Raw genomic sequence first — 21117 nt, 5'->3', positions numbered from 1 at the left:
TTCTCACTGTTGGGATCATCTAAGTCCTGGATTATCGCTGTCGAGGGCCCCTCTCTCCTCAGCGGTTCTCTGGGCAGAATAACTTCATCGGTGAGTGTCTCAGGTGTAGCAGACGCAACACATATGCATACATACACTGCCCTTACACACACACACATATATATATTATATATATATATATATATATATATATATATATGTGACAGGCCTCCCTTTTCCTTGGGATTTTTGTCAAGGATCTTGGCTGTAACCACAGTCTTCTAGGGTAAATGAAGTCCAGGACACATCCAGCTCAGCTTCAATGTTTATTTTAAAGGAATAAACAGCAGCAGTTATAAGTAGAATAACAGTCTTTGCTTTAGCACTTGCTTAGGACAAAACAGGCCACAAGTTACCATCAATATGTCTTTGCAGAGAGAAACCACCCCTCAGTTTATCAGCTCTCCTAGCTGGCATAACAGTGGCTTCCCCCTCTGAATCAGGCTCAACCCCTTTAACCTTCTGCCTGCTAATTAATCAGCCACAGGTGAGCTGTTACTTAGTCCACACCTGTGGAGCTCCTGTGCAGAATGCAGGCTCTGGACTGGGTCAAAACAGCAATTAGTGCTGTTGGAGCACTGGCACACCCTGCTCTTCCAGATGCTACGCCCCAGGGACCCTTACCATGTTTTACAAAACTGCCAGTAGTGCAGTTTGTAAACAAACAACATATTTCCCTAGGACATATTTTAACCCCTTCGTGACAAAGGTTGATTTGACTTTTTGTACCCTTCGTGACAATGGCCGTTTTAACATTTCTGCGCTGCTCGTGTTTAGCTGTAATTTTCTTCTTTCCCGTTTACTGAACCCACACACATTATATTTTGTTTTTTTTCAGGACAAGAAGGGCTTTCTTTAGATGACATTGTTTTGATTGTATCATATTATTTACTATTAAAAAAAGTATAAAATATGGTGAAACATTTAGGAAAAAATGACTGTTTCTAACTTTTAGTTGAAAAATCTTTTACTCATCTATAAAAGGTAATGAAAAAACTGCTAAATAGATTCTACTATTTGTCCTGAGTTTAGAAATACCCAATGTTTTTATGTTTTTTTGCTTTTTTCTACACATTATGGGGCAATAAGTACAGGTAGCGTTTTGCTATTTCAAAGCCATTTTTTCCAAATCTGGTAATTCTTCCCCCCATGTGCCATTTCGGGTATCTTTGAAGCCAGCCAATGCAATTTACCCCATCAAGTCATATATTTTTGAAAACTAGACAGCCCAGGGTATTCCAAATGCTAGTATTTTAACCCTTTCCAAGCACTAATTCTACCATCAGCCTTTGTCAAACTTTATGGTAGTAATTTTTTTTGCATTTGTTTTTTCACACACATTTTACTTCAGGTATGAATAAACAGGTTCTGGTATATGTCACTATCATAAAACACCCCAATATGTGTTTACCAACATCTCCTGAATACAGCGATACCTCACATGAATGATTTTGCCTGGCTGTTTGGGGGCAAAAGGGCCACATTTGGGGCATGCGCATTTTCAATGTTTAACTTTGGCGTTTGGCGATCAACTGCCCATGCCCTATTTGGTACATCTTTGAGCAGGGCCATTTCAGTATGCCCAATAAAGCCATATATTTTTGAAAACTAGACACCCCAGGGTATTTCAGATGCTAGTATTTTAACTCTTTCCATGCACCATATCTACCACCAGTCTTTGTCAAACTTTGTGGTAGTCATTTTTTTGCATTTGTTTTGTCACACACATTTTACTTCAGGTATGAATTAAAAGGTTCTCGTATATGTCACTATCACAAAACACCACAATATGTGTTCAGCAACATCTCCTGAGTACAGCGATACCTCACATGAATGATTTTGCCTGGCTGTTTGGGGGCAAAAGGGCCACATTTGGGGCATGCGCATTTTTCAATGTTGAACTTTGGCATTTGGGGATCCACTGCCCATGCCCTATTTGGTACATTTTTGAGCCGGGCCATTTCAGTGTGCCCAACAAAACCATATATTTTTGAAAACTAGACACACCAGGGTATTTTAAATGCTGGTATTTTAACTCTTTGCATGCACACATTTTACCACCAGAATTTTTTCAAAGTTTGCAGTAGTATTCTTTTGTGTGTATTTTTCCCCCACACACCTATGTTATGTATGAATTTACAGCTCCTGGTTTATGCCGCTGTCACACGACACCCCAATATGTGTTCAGCAACATCTCCTGAGTACAGTGATACCCCATATACATGGGTTTGTCATTTTAGGGGGGAACTAAAAGGCCATATTTGGTATGTGTGCATTTTTCTAATTGGAAATTAGATGTGTGGCCATCCTTCCCCCCGTGTTAATTGGGACATTGTTGAACCCGGCCAATTCAATTTACCCCATCAAATCATACATTTTTTAAAAGTAGACACCCCATGGGCATTTAATATGTCAGTATTTTAACCATGCGAGAATTGTTTTAAGCTAATGTGCTAATTTTAGGACTTGCTCGCAAAAATATATTTTTTATATATATATTTTATTTTTTTTGCCTTTTTTTAAAAAAAATTTTTATATATTTTTTCAACTTGAAGGTTCCCCTGATAGTGACATCAGTGGGAAATTATTTTTACATTTTACTGTTTTGTTTACTATTTTTTTCTAATTATTATTAATTTTATTTTATTTTTTAATTAATTTTTACTAATCACACTGTGATTAGAAAGCTGGGCTCCATTGACTTGCATGGTTGAATGCAGTACCTGTATTCAACCTGCAAGTGGAGCCAGAGTTCTCTAGAGGTCTGGAGACCGTCTAGCGAACTCTTTCTTCTTTATTGTTTTTTTTCCCGGGCTGCCGCCATCTTGCTGATGGCGAAGATCACCGGCAGCTGCGGCTGTGACCGCTCTCCGGAGCGGTCACAGTCCATCCAAAGGTAAGTGTTTGGTGTCGCTGGATGCCTCCTGATCGAGGCATTCCAGCGACACCATTTAAGTTTAGGAGGTGATCGTTGATCGCCTCCTAAACGCTTTTAAAACGGGCGTCCGCCGCCATACAATGTATGGCGGTTGTTGACGCCCCGGGGAGGGGCCAGACATGGCCCCTGGTGCCGATCGTGGCGTTGCTGAATGCCTCAAGGTCGAGGCATTACAGCAACGCCGTTTGGGTGCAGAAAGCGAACGTAGATCGCTTTCTGCACCTGTTTAAAGCCGTGCCGGTTCTGGCACGTCATTTGTCATAATCGACTTGTTTTTCGTGCCGTGCCAGAACCGGCAATTGTCATTAAGGGGTTAAAGCAGGCTACTATTGACCAAGGCTGGTTTGATATACCTGCCATCTATCACTTTACCACACCTTGTGTCACAATATATATATATACATACTAATATACACCTGTCCATACATACACATTTATATACTGCCCTCACCACACACCCCTGCCTTTACACATATATATATATATATATATATATATATACACACACACCAGCTTACAAACACACAAATACCTACACTGCTCTTACACACACCTGACCATACACTGACCATCTCACACCAACATATAGACACATACACTGCACTTACACCCCTTTCTCCCCATCTCTTACCTTTCTCATCTTCTATCTTCCATCCAGTTGTGGGACCGTGAGTCCTGGGCCAGATGGATTTAGTGGTCTTTTTTTTATAAAAAAATTAAATGTGGTATTACCAAGTACCTAACTGCCCTCTTTAATGAACCCATGATAAAAGGAGAAGCTCCGGAAGAATTGCTAAGAGGAAATATCATACCAATACTCAAACAAAATAAAAACCCGGAAGATTTTTGCAGCAGTTTTGGCAAGAAGATTGAACCTTGTGATTACTTCTATAGTTCACCCTGATCAAATAGGCTTTGTACCTAATAGACTAGCATACAATAATATTTGACGTATTATAGATATTATTGACCTTGCCAATGTTGAAAAAAGGCCGACGTGTGCTTGCATTAGACGCAGAAAAAGCGTTCGATCGAGTGAGCTGGGACTTTATGTTCCAGTCTATGCGCACATATGGAATTGATGGAGCTTACCTTTCGGCAATAAAAGCATTATATTCAAATCCAACAGGTAGAACTATAAACTAAATATAGAAAAGTCAGAAACTCTGTTTCTAAATGTTTCTCCTCAAAATATAACGTGACTTTAAATTTAAAGGGAAATCTCAAGAGCTCAATTACTAGAACTAACAGCAAATGTTGAAGAAATGATGGAAATAAATTTTCTCCTTCTCCTCCAAGAAACTATCTGCTGAAAAACTGGAGAAACATAGAACTATCATGGGTAAGTAGAATTAATGTAATTAATTCTTACGTACTTCCAAAATGGACATACTTATTTAGACACATACCTCTAAGGATTCCCACCCCCTGGTTAACTATGTTGCAGTCTTCTTTAAATCGATATATTAACAATGGAAAGAAGATGAGAATGGAATTAAGTACCTTTCACAAAAAATGAATAAAGGTGGTTTAGGTTTCCCTAGGGTTATTCGCGGATACAAAGCATGTATGTTAACTCATATTTACAATTTACAATCATATTTACATATTTACAATCTACAAATGGTAGGCAACCTTGGTATGAAATAGAGCAATACCTCTCTGGCAATGAAAAGTTATCGATAATTATGTGGCAATTTCAATCCAATATAAAGGCAACAATTAATTCCAGTCAAAATATAGTGACTAAAGATACCATTTATGAATGGATAAAGATTAAGAAAAAACTAGGACTTACTGATAAATTATTGGATACTGCAGGCTTAGAACTTATAGAAATAAATCTATCTTGAATAAATGGAGGATTGCTAAAATTGAAAAACTTAAAGATATCATGTCAGATAATATCATAAAACCTTATGACCAACTATAAATACAATTTAAATTACCTCCCTCAGAGATATTCTCCTACTTGAGGATAAAACATTTTCTAACACGTGCACTCTATAAAGCTGATAAAGAGATTCAAACAAAACTTGGAAATATATTTAATAAGAAAGACACAACTAAAATACTGACTAAAACTTCTAGAAAAAATTGATACTATTGCGATAGCAAAAACTCCAGAAATAGCTCTTCTTCACATCTTTCCAATACATTTTTTCTGCAGGAAGGAAAATCTGAATATTAATTTATGAAAAAAAGAAAAAGCCTGAATATAAGACGACCCTATAGGAAAAAAGGTTTTACCAGTAAATGTTAATTCATGTAAACTATGTGAACAATTGTTTGTTAATAAAAGCTACGATTGAGAAAAATATTTTGTTTCTATTTTCTTTTTTTTCAACCTGCCCCCCCAGTTATGCCCATATGCCCCCAGGCTTGCCACTCTGTCAGCAAAAACTGACTAATCTCTAACATACGTACTGAAACTATGAAATAATCTATATACCCGACTAAACTTCTTTTCTTACTTCCTTCTCTGATACTCTTTTGCCTGTTCTTTTTCTTTTTTTATTATTATTACACCCCTGACTACGTACCGTATTTGCCCGAATATAGGCCGCACTTTCCCCCCCACTTTAAGTCTTTAAAGTGAGGGTGCGGCCTATATTCGGGGTCTAGCAGCACGGTTAGGATACAGATCCCCCGCAGCGGTGCAGGGGACCTGCATCCTACTCTCTCATATGCTCAGACAGCCTCCTCTGCCGGCACTTTCCACGGGGGGGGTAGTGCCGGCACGGGAGGTTGTCTAAGTGCATCGCGCAGACGTTCACCGGCAGCGGTGATGCGCGTAAACAACCTCTGCTGCCGGCACGTCAGCTCGGTGTGCTTTAACAATCTCCCTGTGCCGAGACTCCCCCCGTGCCGGCAGCGGAGGTTGTTTACGCTCGCCGGTGAACGTCGGCGCAGTAAGCTTTAAGAATCCTCCTTACCAGTGCAGACTCCCGGAGTCCCCGGTGTCTTGCGGGGCACATCTATTCTACGCAGAACGGTATACAACTTGAAGTTGCCTGTACAACTCATAATGCCTGTACAAATCACTCCTTCGCAGGATCTTCATGTATCCGAACGTGTATCCAGTATTGATTCATTTTGTCTACCATGTCATTTGATACACTGTCAAATTACTTTACTGTATCTCATCATATGGATCTGAATAAAAACTTTATTTAACTATATATTTAACTGTATATAATTTGTGTAGGTACAGTAAAAATGAAATAAAAACACAAAACGCTCTAGCTTTTAACCCCTTAATGACAATTGACATGCCAGGCACATCATGAGGGTTTAACAAGCTCAACTGGTGTTGCCGCAATGTCTTGACATCAATGCATTCAGCAAACCAAAAAAAAATGTAGGGGACCTCTTTGACCGCTTCTAGGAGGCATTGTGTTGACCATATTGAAAGGCTTTTCAAATATGGTGGCGACCATTGGCTAAAAAGAAAGTGCTTAGGATGTTATCAATGATCACCTAAGCTCGGCCACAAGCTTGGCTGAGATGCCACAAACTAAAGTCAGGGGCCCTGTTCAATCGCTCCTAGGAGTGTTTAAAAACACCATGTGAAATAGACACGCTGCTTCTCACAAGATGGCGATGTCCATTCAAAGTAAAAGAGTTTCCAGATGGTCTGTCCTGGGAACCGTGAGGCACTGCAGCCAACCATACAGGTCAGTGGAGACCAGCACACTAATCACTATGTGATCGGTAAAATAAAATTAAAAATAAAAACACCCCAGTGATATTACCATGGCATCATAAAGGAAACCTTCCGGTTCAAAGTAAATATGTCCAAAAATGTAAAAATAACCATTATTTTTATGAGCAAGTCCTAAAATTGGCACTGTACCTTTCCCCAAAACACTTACATGGAAATAATTAAAATACTACCATTTGAAATACCTTGTGGTGTCTAGCTTTTGAAAATATATTGCTTGATGCCTCAATTAGGACATGGGCACAGACTGACAAGATGTCAAAATGTAAAAAAAAAAAAAAAACTGTACTCAGGAAATGTTGCTGAACACAGATACCAGGGGCTGTAAATGCATATTTGAAGCATGCGTGGGGGGAGGGAAAAAAACCCACTATAAAATACACTACCACAAACACTGACAAAGGCTGGTGTCCCAAATCACACATGAGGGCTGTCACAACCCGAGCGAGGTCAGAGAGGAGCCTCGCTGCAGGGGAAACAATGGGCTTCAAAGTCCCATGTAGGACATGGGGACTGGATGAGCAAAATTCCAATTTAAAAAACTAAGATGCACATGTTCCCAATGTGGCCTTTTAGCCCCCAAACAACCAGACTCATACCAGAAGCTCTAAATTCATACCTAAATTGACAAAAGCTGGTAGTATAATTAGTGCGTGGAAAAATTAAAACACTAGCATTTGAAACACCCTAGGTTATCTAGTTTTCAAACACATGTATATACACAAATAAAAAATTGAGCGGCTTCAAAGTTGTCACAAATAGGACATGGGCACAGTATAGCCTGATGTTAACAAAAATTGTACTCATTTGCCTATAACTTTTCTTCTTTAGGTTTAGTGCATATTTTCACATTTTATAGTAGATTGGATATGATCAAAAGAAACCCATTTTTCTTCTGAATAAAACAATATATAATTTGTGCTGGTACACTAAATGAGGGAAGAAAATCACAGCTAAACAACAATACAGCAAAAATGTATTTTGCAGTGCTAGCGTTTAGCTGTAATTCGCTCCTCTCACACAAGTTATATATTGTTTTTTCCAGGATAAGAAGGGCTTTCTTCAGATACTATTGTTAATGATATAATTTAATAAGGACACATCCCTGCCGGTGCACGGGAGATCAGGCTGTCAGTTAAATCAGTTAAATTATGGTACATATAGTATACATTTGCAGAAACTACACCCTTTGGCGCATCAAATGAGGGGCTGCATGTATTAGTAGCACAAGACTGGAGTGGGCAAGACATAAATGAACTTGTCGCTTTTAATTAAAAAAAAATGTTCCTTAAGATAATGAACAGGGAAGCCTTTAAGGATGAGTCAAACAGCTGGTAGCTCCCCTACCTTTCCGTTCACCTCTGTGTCATCTTCCAAACAACAGAGGACAAGCACGCAAACGCCTCACTTCATTGCGACATACTCTGAACAGAAAACCAGATATGAAGGAACACTTTCATGACTTCATGCAGAAGATTTTCAACAGTGCTTAAGCTGAAAAAGCACCACCATTGAAGGAAAGAGAGGAATGTTGGTACTTATAAATATCTGGTGTATATCATCCTCAGAAACCAGGGCAGATACGGGTAGTATTCGACACCAGCGCAAAGCATGAAGGAGTGTCCCTTAATGATGTTCTCCTCAGTGGACCTGCCCTGAATAATACACTCCTTGGAGTCCTAATCCGATTTAGAAGAGAACGCGTTTCAGTAGCAGCAGACATACAACAAATGTTCTATTGTTTCCTTGTTTGTGAAGATCTTCGAAACTACCTGAGGTTCCTATGGTATGAAGACAATGACTTCAACAAAGATATCACAGAGTACCGAATGAAGGTGCATGTGTTTGGAAACAGCCCCTCTCCAGCTGTAGCCATCTATTGCCTTAGGCGAGCTGCTCAGGAGGGTGAAGATCAGCATGGCACAGATGCAAAACAGTTTGTCATGAGAAATTTCTATGTAGATGACTGACTTAGTTCATTTTCCAGTGATCAAGAAGCCATAAACACCCTAAAAAGAACAAAAGAAATGTTAGCTAAGTGGAACGTGAAACTGCACAAGATAGCTTCCAACAGCAGCAAAGTATGGAAGCGTTTCCTCAAGAGGATCGTGCAAAGGACCTCAAAGACTTGGATCTAGGAGTAGATCCACTCCCTCTTCAGAGAAGCTTGGGGCTCATTTGGAACCTGAAAACAGATAGCTTCAAATTTCATGTATCCAAAGAAAAGAAGCCTTTCACAAGAAAAGGAGTCTTGTCCACGTTCAACAGTCTGTATGACCCTCTAGGGTTCTTAGCACCCATCACTATGCACAGCGCAAACTTTATTGGAGCCTGTAAAGAACTAAAGATACATAGAAGACTCTCAAATGAATAACTATCTTCAAGATCAAGGATGTACTTGGATCTTCAATCCGCCTCATGCATCGCATATGGGAGGAGCTTGGGAGAGGATGATTGGAATCGCTCATCGCATTCTAGATGCTATGTTTCTGTAAGCTGGGTCCATCCGTCTCACCCACACTTATGGCTGAAGTCATGGCAATCACGAATGCTCGACCTTTAGTTCCAGTGTCTTCAGATCCGGACATGCCAACAGTCTTGACACCTGCTATGCTTCTTACTCAAAAGATTGAAACAATAACAGCTCCCCTAGGAGACTTTGATCTCAAAGACCTCTACAACAGGCAATGGAAACAAGTTCAGAGCCTTGCAGACATATTCTGGAGACGATGGAGACAAGAGTACCTGGTACCCCTTCAGCCGCGCAGAAAGTGGCAAGTTGACAAACCTAACTTGCAAGTCGGGGATGTTGTGTTACTAAAAGACTCCACCGAAACGAATGGCCTGTCGGACTCATTGTCCAAGCCATACCTAGTAGTGACAACAAGGTCAGAAAGGTTGAAGTTTAAGTCATGAGACAAGGCATCCCAATAGTGTACTTAAGGTCTGTCTCTGAAGTTGTCTTTCTCATAAAAAGAGAAACATAGTGTCATAAGTTTATCATGCCAGACGGGGAGTATTCTGACATCTGTATATATGTCTGTGCATAGTATAAATAAAGTTGGTGGCTTATACTGCCACCTGGTGGTGAACTTTGGCCATGTTTCTGTCAACTTCCTGTTCCAGGTTATTCCACTGTAAGCAAGTCTGAGGAGAAGACCGTTTGAACAGTTATGAGCTCTCCCTTTTTCTTACACACAGGCCTTGGGAATATAAGTCTGTAAGTAATTGTTTTAAATGTATTAGCATATACTTTCACTGATTTAACCCCTTCAATCCCAGGGGTTTTTGGTACCTCAAAGCCCGGAGCAATTTTGCCATTTTTGTCGGTTCTGCGATTATTCACTTTTCCTGTGAATAGTGTACCCATGTAAACTATATATTGTTTTTTCAAGGAGATACCTTGTTCTTTTGATACCATAGTTGGAGGATTAGCTGAAAATTTTCCCTCTGAATCCTCACAAAATTAGGTAAAGTGACAGAAAATTCCATCCACAGTTATCAATTCAGGTGTCCTGATTTCAGAAATACCTAATTTATATAGAATTTTCATACTTTTCCACCACATAAAGCCAACATACTACAAGGTGTACATTACTTTATACAAAGCCGTTAAATTTTTACATTAGGTATGATGGGACTGCAACTCTAATTTTAAACAAATAAAACAAAAACACCCACAAAGGTATATATTTCTGTAAAGCAGACAATCCAGGCTATCCTAGCAGGGGTATTTGGGCATTCTACATGCAGGTATTTGGCCACCAATCACTGTCAAAGGTGGCCACAGAAATTGGTTCCTGCACTTTTTTCAATAATGCGTCTTAGTATTTTGTAGTATTCTTAGGATTTTTTGTACAGGGTATGTGTTACGGCAGAGAAATCTATCCTAAATTTTTCAGCCGCCTCTCCTGATTACGTAAATACCCCACATGCCTAGTTTTTTTGTGGTTTTCTGGACTTTACAGGGCACAAACGGGACCATGCGTGTTATACAGTGGCGTCGCTACAGGGGGGCAAGGGGGGGCAATCGGATTAACCCCCCCTAGGTTAATCTGTGCCCCCCCTGTTGCCCCCTGCCGAATTTGGAATTAAGTCGCAATGCGACTTTAAATCTCGTCTGCTTCTTACCTGTGGGAGGACTGCATGTACTGCATAGAGGAAGCGGAACCTAGCAGAGTTCACGTGACATCACATGACTCTGCTCCAGTCCTGCTTCCTCTTTGCAGTACCAGAGAACGCAGAGGGAGGCCGCGCCCTTTGCTGAAGTCTGTAAGCGGCATCGAGGAGCTGCAGTGCAGGTAAGGGGGTGGGGAGGGTGTTTGAATGAGTATGCGTGATTGAGGGAATTAATCTGTGAATGAATAGCATGGATGTGTTGAATGAGTATGCGTGATTGAGGGAATTAATCTGTGAATGAATAGCATGGATGTGTAAGTGCTGGAACCTAGGCATGATGGGACTGTGATTGTTGTTAACAATCACACTCCTATCATGCCAAGTCAGCCAGTACATGCTGAAACCTAGCTAGCTGCCCCCCTTGTGTATTGATGCTGCCAGCAGTATGGGGTCTGCACATCACTTACAGCCACCCTGTACCAGCATGTACTGGCTGACTTGGCATGATAGGAGTGTGATTGCTAACAGCAATCACAGTCCCATCATGCCTAGTTTCCAGCATTTACTGATTGGATGTGTAAGTGCTGGAACCTAGGCATGATGGGACTGTGATTGTTGTTAACAATCACACTCCTATCATGCCAAGTCAGCCAGTACATGCTGAAACCTAGCTAGCTGCCCCCTTGTGTATTGATGCTGCCAGCAGTATGGGGTCTACACATCACTTACAGCCACCCTGTACCAGCATGTACTGGCTGACCTGGCATGATAGGAGTGTGATTGCTAACAGCAATCACAGGAAGCACAGTCCCATCATGCCTAGGTACCAGCATTTACTGGTTGCCTGGGTATGATAGGAGTGTGATTGCTGTGTGGGCAGTGTGGACGCCAGGGCTGGCTTTGGGGTGTGCAACCTGTGATCTATGCCTGTAATTTAGGGGGTTTTAAATATATCCTTTTAATGACGTGTTTTTATGTGAATTCCAATTGATCTATACCTTTGCGTTATTCTGTAGATCCATATCTATATATTTCCATACATTATTTATGTATACCTGCAAATACAGTGTTTGTATGTCTTATTCAGTTGATTAATACCTGCAATGCTGTTTCCATGTATTTATTTGATCTATACCTGCAATGCTACGTTTCATGTACTATTGTATACCTGCAAATACAGGATTCTGTTTATTTGATATATACCTTCAGTGCTGAGATCACAAGTGAATTTCAGTTGATCTATACATGCAAAGCTTGGTTTGTGTGTTAATGTGTTGATCTATACCTGCTATTGGCAACTGGGGCTAATATTAATATATATGGGCAGCAGGGGCATCAATACACGAGGCAAAAACACTAAGGGGGGTATAAACGACAATGCAGTGTGAAAAATCCATCTTGATGTAGACGTCTGTGACGTAGATTGTGTCCTGCTGTTTGTGTGTTTTTGGTTATCAGTGTAGCAGAGCCTGTCCTTGGGTGTGTGTATAGGTGTTGGTGTGGCAGAGCCTGTCCTGGTGTGTGTTTGGGTGTTGGTGTGGCAGAGCCTGTCCTGGTGTGTGTTCGGTTGTCAGTGTGTCAGAGCCTGTCCTAGGCTGTGTGTTTGGGTGTCAGTATGTCAGAGCCTGTCCTGGTGTGTGTGTGTGTTTGGATGTGGGTGTGGCAGAGCCTGTACTGATGTGTGTGGGTGTCTGTGTGGCAGAGCCTGTCCTGGTGTGTGTGTGTGTTTGGTTGTCGGTGTGGCAGAGCCTGTCCTGGTGTGTGTGTCTGGGTGTCGGTGTGACAGAGCCTGTGTTGGTGTGTGTGTGTTTGGTCATCTGTTTCCTGGCACTTAACTTACAGTACGAATTATTTAATTTATATTTATCCAGAGATAAAACGCCCTCCTGAAGTTGTAGTGACTTCAAGGGACAAAACGTTCAAGGCCCTGAAACCATTTAGTGGAAAATGTATTTATTGTGTTATAATATTTATTTCAAAGATTAGTCGCACTCAATTGTGGCTTCAGGCTTCCCATGTTGAATGATCAAGTATTATTTTAGCCCAATAACAAAAGTATAATTCCATAGCACATTACTTTTGGAAATTATGAATGCCCCCTCAGTTTGACTGTGATATCTTGTGTGCCCCCCCCCTATATATTGTTTCTAGAGTGTTTTCGCCACTGGTGTTATAGATTCCAAACGTGAAATTTTCACATTTTGCTTTAGTAGACCTATGTTTCATTTGGGCCTGTTTAGCACCCCCCTAATTATAAATACCCCCATAAAAGTATATTTTTCTGTAAAGCAGACAACCCAGAGTATCTCATCAAGAGCATTTGGACAATTTTCATGCAACCATTTGGCCGCCAATCACTGCCAAAATCAGCCGTTGCTCTAATTTCCTGCACTTTTTTCACTGACACTTCTGTGTTGCTGAGGATTTTTGGCACAGGGTATGTGTTACAGCAGAGAAATCCAGCCTAAAGTGTTCAGCCGCCTCTCCTGATTACGGAAATACCCCACATGCCTAGTTTTTGTGTGGTTTTCTGGACATTACAGGGCACCCACCAAACTAAACCCACATTTTTTTTTTTAAGATCGTGGGGAGGAAAGGGTTAATTTAGGGTAAGACAGGTATTTGGGTGGTTATGTACTGATTTTTTTTTTTTTTTTTTACTGCAGCTCTGCACGATGCACTCTCTCTCTCTCAGATGGAGGAGAGAGGCAGAGCATCTGCAGTAACGGTCACACGATCGCTGTGATTGGTCATCACAGCGATCGTGTGGCGTTACTGCCGGATGTGTGGCACTGGGGGACTGCCCCGGGTGTGGGGCAATCCCCCAAGCCCCTTGGGCATTGATCTGTAACAGTTTACCGGCATTCGTGCCGGTAAATGTTACAGCTCCCTCATTGGAGCGATCGGGTAGCTTGCACTCCTGTGAACTTCCAGGTCACGTCAGTAGTGACGTGACCCGGAAGGGAAAGCCCGATTGCGCGATCGGGCATTTCCAACTGTAACAGTTTACCGGCATTCGTGCCGGAAACTGTTACAGCTCCCCCATCGGAGTGATCGGGTAGCCCAGCAGGGTCTAGGCAGACCCTGCTGGGCTACCCAATCCTCCAGGTGACGTCAGTAGCGACGTGACCTGGAAGGGAAAGCCCGATCCCGCGATCGGGCATTTCTATCTGTAACAGTTTTCCGGCATTGCGCTGGAAGCTGTTATAGGAGATCGGGCAGCAGAAAGCCAGCAACGCTGGCTTCTGCTGCCAGGGGGAAGTCTGATCTCCTGTGCAGCGGCAGGGATGTGTCCCTGACACTGCACGAAGGGCTGGACGTACCGGTAAGTCCATAGAGGTTTCTAAGTGGCCGTTTTTTGGACGTCCCGGTACGTCTATAGGGGATTGGAGGGGTTAAGTACTGTTTCATGTCGATGTATATTATTTTCATGTCAGTAAGGTGATATGAGCTTGACTTGCTAGGCCTTTGTTTTCTGTCAGTTGACGTTTGAATAGTCATGTATGCATTGTAGTTTGAAAATGTGTTCAAACAATGTTCTAATACATGTTCCTAATTGTGTATATTTTGCAGTTTTACTAAACAAATACAAAAATAAAATCAAATAAAAAGTAAAGTCAGTAAGAATCCAAAGAGTACCCTTGCTTCCTGGGTTTTTATTAAGAAGTTGTTTGCTGTCTTCCAAACCTTGTACTAGCAACACATTGTGAGGGCAGAACAATGTATTTTGTGATAGTCTAGTAAATTGAACTTTTTGCAATAAAATATTAGAAAAACCACAGTCTACTGTTCTCAATGTCTGTTTATTTTGGACCAGTTACCTACTTCAAATATTTAGCAACACAGGTTTTGATATTAGAGTTTAGAAAAATAAAATGACAAACTAGTTTTTATTGCGTCGGAAGTGAAAAAATAAACTTTTTTTCCCCATTTTTGGCTTTATTTTGCAAACCTAATGAGACATACACATATAAAAATGGTACATTTGGAATCTGCTGGGTGTGCTGAAAAAAAACAATATATGGTTTGTATAGTTTATTCCCAAGAAATGTACTTCTAAATGTGTTTAAACGTGAGATGCACCAAAATGCCAAAAAACAGCTTAGCACCCAGGTGGGAAATGGCTTAGCAGCCAAGGGGTTAAAAAAACCCCAAAAAACACTAAAATATAATAAATAATTAAAAAACAATAAAGTGGGGCGTGGTTTGACAGAGCTTGAAGATGGTCGCACATTTGTAGAGCTCCGTAGTCTCCGTGATCACTCAGCGGCTTCTCTAGCTGCCAACCACTCGTTTCGTATAACGGACGTACTTACCTCCTCGGTGAATCATCCCTGTGTCCGAAATATGACATCCCAGGCCGTAAGGAAGCAGGACCGACAAGACAAACAAGAAGGCTTCTTTACTCCGCAACACAAGATGGCGGAGAAGATGCCTAGTTCTGAAGAAGCGTTGCCGGCCTCTGATACCCATACTGAGGATCCTGAAGTAAGTCTCCAAATCTCGGAAAAATGTATTAAATCCATGCTGCAAGACTTACGTAATTCCTTGCAACTTGACCTGAAAGAAATCAAAACTGACATAGAAAATTTGGGTGAGAGGACTTCTCACCTGGAAAATAAAATGGAGGACTTTAGCAGTGCACATAATGATCTAGTGGACCGTTTTAATGCCTTGAAAGAAGACCATGATGCTCTTAAACTTAAACTAGCTGGTCTGGAGGACAGAAGCCGGCGCAACAACGTCAGAGTACGAGGTATTGCTGAACCTGTGACACTTCAACAACTTCCAGATTTCTTAACAGGCTATTTTAGGGCCCTGGTTCTTGAATTATCCAATCTGGATGTTACCCTGGACCGGGCTCATCACTTGCCCAAGCCCAAACATCTCTCTCCATCTACCTCTAGGGATCTTATTACACGGGTCCACTTTTTTAGAACCAAGGAAAAGATTATGCTGGCTGCATGTGCCTCTACTGATGTTCCTGAGGCCTTCAATGGCCTATCCATTTTTGCTGACCTGTCTGCTCTAACCCTCAACCAGAGACGGTCGTTCCAACCATTTACCTCAACCCTGAGACACCATAACATCAACTATAGATGGGGCTTCCCCACTAAACTGCTCGTCCATCAAAACGGCGTCTTGCAGGTGATACACACTCCTGAAGAGGGCCAGCGGCTGCTGGCGGATTGGAACCTCTCGCCTCCACCTACTACCTCACCTCGGGCACCCGCTGTCCTTCTACCTAAAGAATGGTCTAAAAAATAAGCTACCCATGCTTCCCTGGCTGCCTTTCAGAGATGTCATCGCTCTATCTCACATGGCGAAACATTTATTGAACTGGCACTTTGAATACTTTTTTTTTTTTTTTCTTTTTCTCAACGCTTTTTGGGGTCCGATGCTCCCCGGCGCCTTTGTGGCAGAATTGACATGTCTCTACCCCTATGGATCGATTACCACAACCGTCCACCACACCCCTGCGCACTCCAAACTACCCCACAAAGGGCAAACATCGCTGCCTTTACTCAGGTACGTCTTCAGCCCTTGACACACCCACGGCGCATCTACGGCAGACCTGATGTACTTCCATAACCATACACTACGCCACTATGTTCGCCTCTCCTTTCATGAAGGGGTTGTCGTCCATTTCGCCTCTACGACTTTTCCCCAAGGAATTTGGAACACTAACCTTATACTTGCCACTTTGATCCCACGGTTGTATTATTTTGATTTCACGACTATACTATCTGTCTCTCTCAATGCTCTTTGGAATCTGGCACCTTTACAGCAGTATTACCGCGTCTCTATCCCTGTGGATCGACTACCAGGGCCATCCATCACACCCCTACACTCACTTCACCGTACTTCACATGGGACTGACATCGCTGCCTTAACGCGGATGCCTCTTCAGCTCTTGGCGCATCTCCAGCAAATCTGAACCTCGCTCTTCTTAGTTGAAGATTACTACCACGTATCTTTTTTTTTTTTTTTTTTTTACGGCGGACCTGATGTACATCTGCAGCCATACACTATGCCATTGTATGCACCTCTACATTCTACTTGATGAGGTCGTCGACACTTCACCTCTACAACCTTTCCATACGGACTTTGGAACACGAATCTTATACTTACCACTCTGATCTCACGATTACCCCATTTTGATCCCACGAATATCTTATTATGATCTTATGACTCTACTATATATATATATATATATATATATTTTTTTTTTTTTTTTTTCTTCCTTTCTCTCGCCGAATGTTTATTCATTTATTGCCTGTAACCGTTTGGCATTTATAACTATATGGTTACCTGTTGCTGATTTCTGGTGATCTTTGACGTCCAATACACCCCCCGCCTACTTTGTAGGTTATGTTTGGTGCTCCCATTCTCTTAGAGGTGGGACCACCGACACATAAAGGTTTCCTAAACCTTCGTTTTTTTCTGTTTATTTTGGTTCCTTTTGAAGTGCTACTGTTTTCTGTTGTCTTGCCCCCGGTGGTATCTCTCTACTGATGGTGTTATGTCGGCCTTGACCTGGCCCTTACCCTTTGTTCCCCTCTCTTGGATGGTGGGGGATGGCCTGTGGCGGCCGGGAGCCCAGAAATTCTCCCTGCTGGGGTCTACGTGGCAGACTTTCCTCCTAGATCTGTGGCGATCTGGACCGTACAGCTACAGGACGGGTGAGAAGGCAGACTCCAGTGACTCCACGTATTTCTATGGGGCAGGACGTTCGTTCATTTTCTCCTTCCATTTTTTTTTATGTTCCTATTGTTTTTAGCGGCTCCTATATTTCTATTTACTCACTCCATGTCTCTCACTATCTTGTCTCTTAACGCCAAGGGATTGAATTCCCCCTATAAGCATAAATTAGCGTTACAAGAGGCACTAACATCTGGTGCCACTATAGTGTGCTTTCAAGAAACCCACTTTATGGCAACAAGGGCCCCCAAATTGTTTTCCCCGGCCTTTCCCACCCATTACTCGGCTATGGCGGATAATAAGACTAGGGGAGTCTCTATACTTTTTAGTAAAGACTGTTCCTTTGATTTACTGCACAAATATTCAGACCCTAGTGGTTGACTTTTAATACTTACTGGATCCCTTGATGGAACTCTTATCACAATAGCTAACCTTTATGCCCCAAATTCCGCCCAACTGCCTTTCCTTAGACGAAGTCTAGAGAAATGTGAGACGTTCCGTAAAGGCCGGTTGGTTATCTGTGGTGACTTTAACTCTACCATTAACAAAACTCTGGACTCTACCTCTACCTCAGCTTCCCCGCTTCCTACACAACGCATGTCCACGCGTCCCTCTAAGTTACAACTCCTCTTAACCGAATATGATCTCCACGATGTGTGGAGGTGTCAACACCCTAACAAACGTGACTGTACCTTTCACTCGGCCCCACATAACACCTACACTCGCATAGATTTTTTTCTCACAGACAAAACCACTTTACAGCATGTTCTTTCCTCTCACATAGGCGACATCACGTGGTCTGACCACGCCCCAATCCTACTCCGTATGCCCATCTCCACGCCATTACCTGGCGATAGACGCTGGAGACTAAATGAATCCCTACTCCTGAAACCTGATGTCCGCCAAATGATTCAAACTGAAATTCAACATTTTTTTTGACGAACACGACTCCAGACATCCCAATAGCAAACAAGGCCTTTGTGAGGGGCCTCTTTATACAACAGGGCGCTCGACTTAAGAAACTATATACTGCTAAAATTACGGACCTTACAACCCAACTATGTTCCTTAAATGCCCTGAATAAACTGCAACTGACACGAGCATTAGCGCACCAATTAACAGTTGTCCAGACACAATATTGCCAGCTTTTACTTACCCAATCAGCTACCGCTTTGCGGAACACCAAACAGCTTTTTTACTCCAAGGGCAATAAGGCCGACAGGTTGTTAGCCCGTAAACTCAAAAAGAGACAGGCTGCTTCTAGAATTCCCTTCCTTTCCTCCACGGACGGCACACTTCTTAGGAACCCTAAACACATTGCCAACGCCTTTGCCCGCTACTACGCTAGCCTTTACAACTTAAGAGATGCCACAGAGGTCTTTCAACCCTCCCAGTCCTCTATAGACGGTTTTCTGGCCTCTGTTCCACTACCGCAACTTCCTCCGGGCTCGCAATCAGCGCTTTCAGACCCCATTACTCCTCTTGAGATTAAGTCAGCTATTCGTGGCCTTAAACCTCATAAATCCCCGGACCCAGATGGTCTCCCTAACTCCTATTACTATGCTTTTGCCGAGGTCCTTCTCCCTCAGTTGACTGACCTTTTTAACTTTTTTTTCGGCCTGGTAAAACTCCCCAGGAAATGTTAGAAGCCCTTACCCTTATAATAACGATACCTAAGCCAGGCAAGCCTACAGACAAATGCTCTAACTTTCATCCTATTTCCCTATTGAACACTGACGTAAAACTCTATGCTACGGTATTGGCTAACCGTCTCAACACCTATCTACCCACTCTTATCCATACGGATCAGGTGGGTTTTGTCCCCGGACGACAGGCCACAGATAATACCAGACTTCTTATTGACATTGTAGCCACTTCTGAATCCTCACGAACCGACTTGTTACTTCTCTCCCTTGATGCCGAGAACGCGTTTGACCGCCTACACTGGGCCTATATGATAGCCACTCTTAAAGCATTCTGCATCCCTGATATCTTTATCACTGCTATCTGTGCCTTGTACGACTCCCCATCAGCAAAGGTTTTTTACTCTGGATTTTACTCCGACAGCTTTTCTATCACTAATGGTACCCGTCAAGGCTGCCCCCTATCCCCTCTCATTTTTGTGTTGGCGCTCGAGCCCCTAGCGGTTATGATTCGGAACCACACTCTTATTCACGGATTTGTCTTTAAGGATCACACTTATAAAATTAGTTTATTCGCAGACGACATTCTCTTAGTTCTCTCTCAGCCTTTGCAGTCCCTCCCCCCTCTCCTGCACCTTCTACAAGAATATGGCAAACTCTCTTACTATAAGAATAATGCTAGCAAGACACAAGCACTCTCTCTCAATATGTCCCCTACTGCCCTTCTATCCCTGCGACAGCTCTATCGATTTGACTGGAGGACTGACTACCTTACCTACTTGGGCATTAAATTTACCAAACGCTTTTCCTCACTGTTTCATACTAATTTTGCCGCACTATGGCCGTCGATCAAGAGGGATATCCAGACATGGACTAAATTTGAGATTTCCTGGCTTGGTCGTATAGCAGCTGCGAAAATGGCAGCCCTCCCACGATTAATGTATCTATTCCGTGCACTACCAATCACTGTTCCCACTGCCACATTACGACACTATCAAGCAACGCTCACTTTTTTCATCTGGATGGGCAAAAGGCCACGGCTAGCTATGGCTACCTTATGACTCCCAAAGCGTAAAGGGGGGTTGGGTCTCCCGGACCTTCTTTTGACGGCTTTTAAGGCGTCTGAACGGCCTCGCTGGATGGAACTGGAGTCTGCCTTCTTGGCACCTTATCATCTTTCTGAACTCCTATGGTTTCCTCCTTCCATGATTCCCAAATTGTCATCCGCCCTCCCTAGCACTAAATGGTCCTTACGAATATGGAGGGACATTATGTCTAAATTGTTACCTATTCCATCTGCCCTTCCTAGCGCCCCTTTATCGATTTTAGCTCATTTTTCTAGGAACCTCTCACGTCAGTCTTGGATTCGCAGGGGTATCCATACAATCAGCCACCTACGGGCGAAAAACAAGATTATGTACCTTTCCAGAGCTCCAAACTCGCTATGGTCTACCTCTCTCTCAAAAAACTATACTTATTTCAGAATCTCTAGCATTCTACATAAAGTGTTTTCCAATCCAGACCAGGGGGGCGATCGTAGACTGCTCGCCTTCCTACGGTCTTCGAGGTCTCCCAAGCACGCTATTTCAATATGTTATGAATCTTTGGTAACCCTTGCTTATCCAGGTAAGTTGCCATATATGGTGGCGTGGGAGAGGGAGCTAGGTACAGAATTTTCAAGTCAATTGTGGTCAGTCGCGATTTCTAACTTTATTGGTATCTCTCGCTGCTCCAACCATTTTGAGGCAAATAGGAAGGTTTTATTTAGGTGGTACATGGTCCTGGCGAAACTGGCCGCTATCTTCCCTACCTGCCCCAATGTATGCTGGAGATGTCTAAGAGCTCCTGGGTCGATGAGTCACATCTGGTGGCATTGTCCTGTTCTTCAGCAGTTCTGGAGGAAGGTTTTTGCTCTTCTTAACTCGTTTATAGTCCCGGGCTTGCTCCCCTCC

At 42.4% G+C, this 21117-nt stretch overlaps 1 long non-coding RNA gene across 1 annotated transcript; it reads right to left on the bottom strand.

Moving 5' to 3' along the window:
• Nucleotides 1-971: 971 nt before the first annotated feature.
• On the bottom strand, nt 972-2018 carry LOC128491328 (uncharacterized). The gene is made up of 2 exons (XR_008354031.1): nt 1649-2018; nt 972-1061 (listed from the first exon to the last, which is right to left on the bottom strand). It is a non-coding gene; the product is annotated as an uncharacterized LOC128491328 (long non-coding RNA).
• Nucleotides 2019-21117: the final 19099 nt, after the last annotated feature.

The sequence above is a fragment of the Spea bombifrons genome, chromosome 1, assembly GCF_027358695.1.
Source record: "Spea bombifrons isolate aSpeBom1 chromosome 1, aSpeBom1.2.pri, whole genome shotgun sequence".
NCBI lineage: Eukaryota > Metazoa > Chordata > Amphibia > Anura > Pelobatidae > Spea > Spea bombifrons.
Note: the sequence above shows the minus strand (reverse complement) of the source record. Positions and strands in the feature narration are given on the sequence as shown.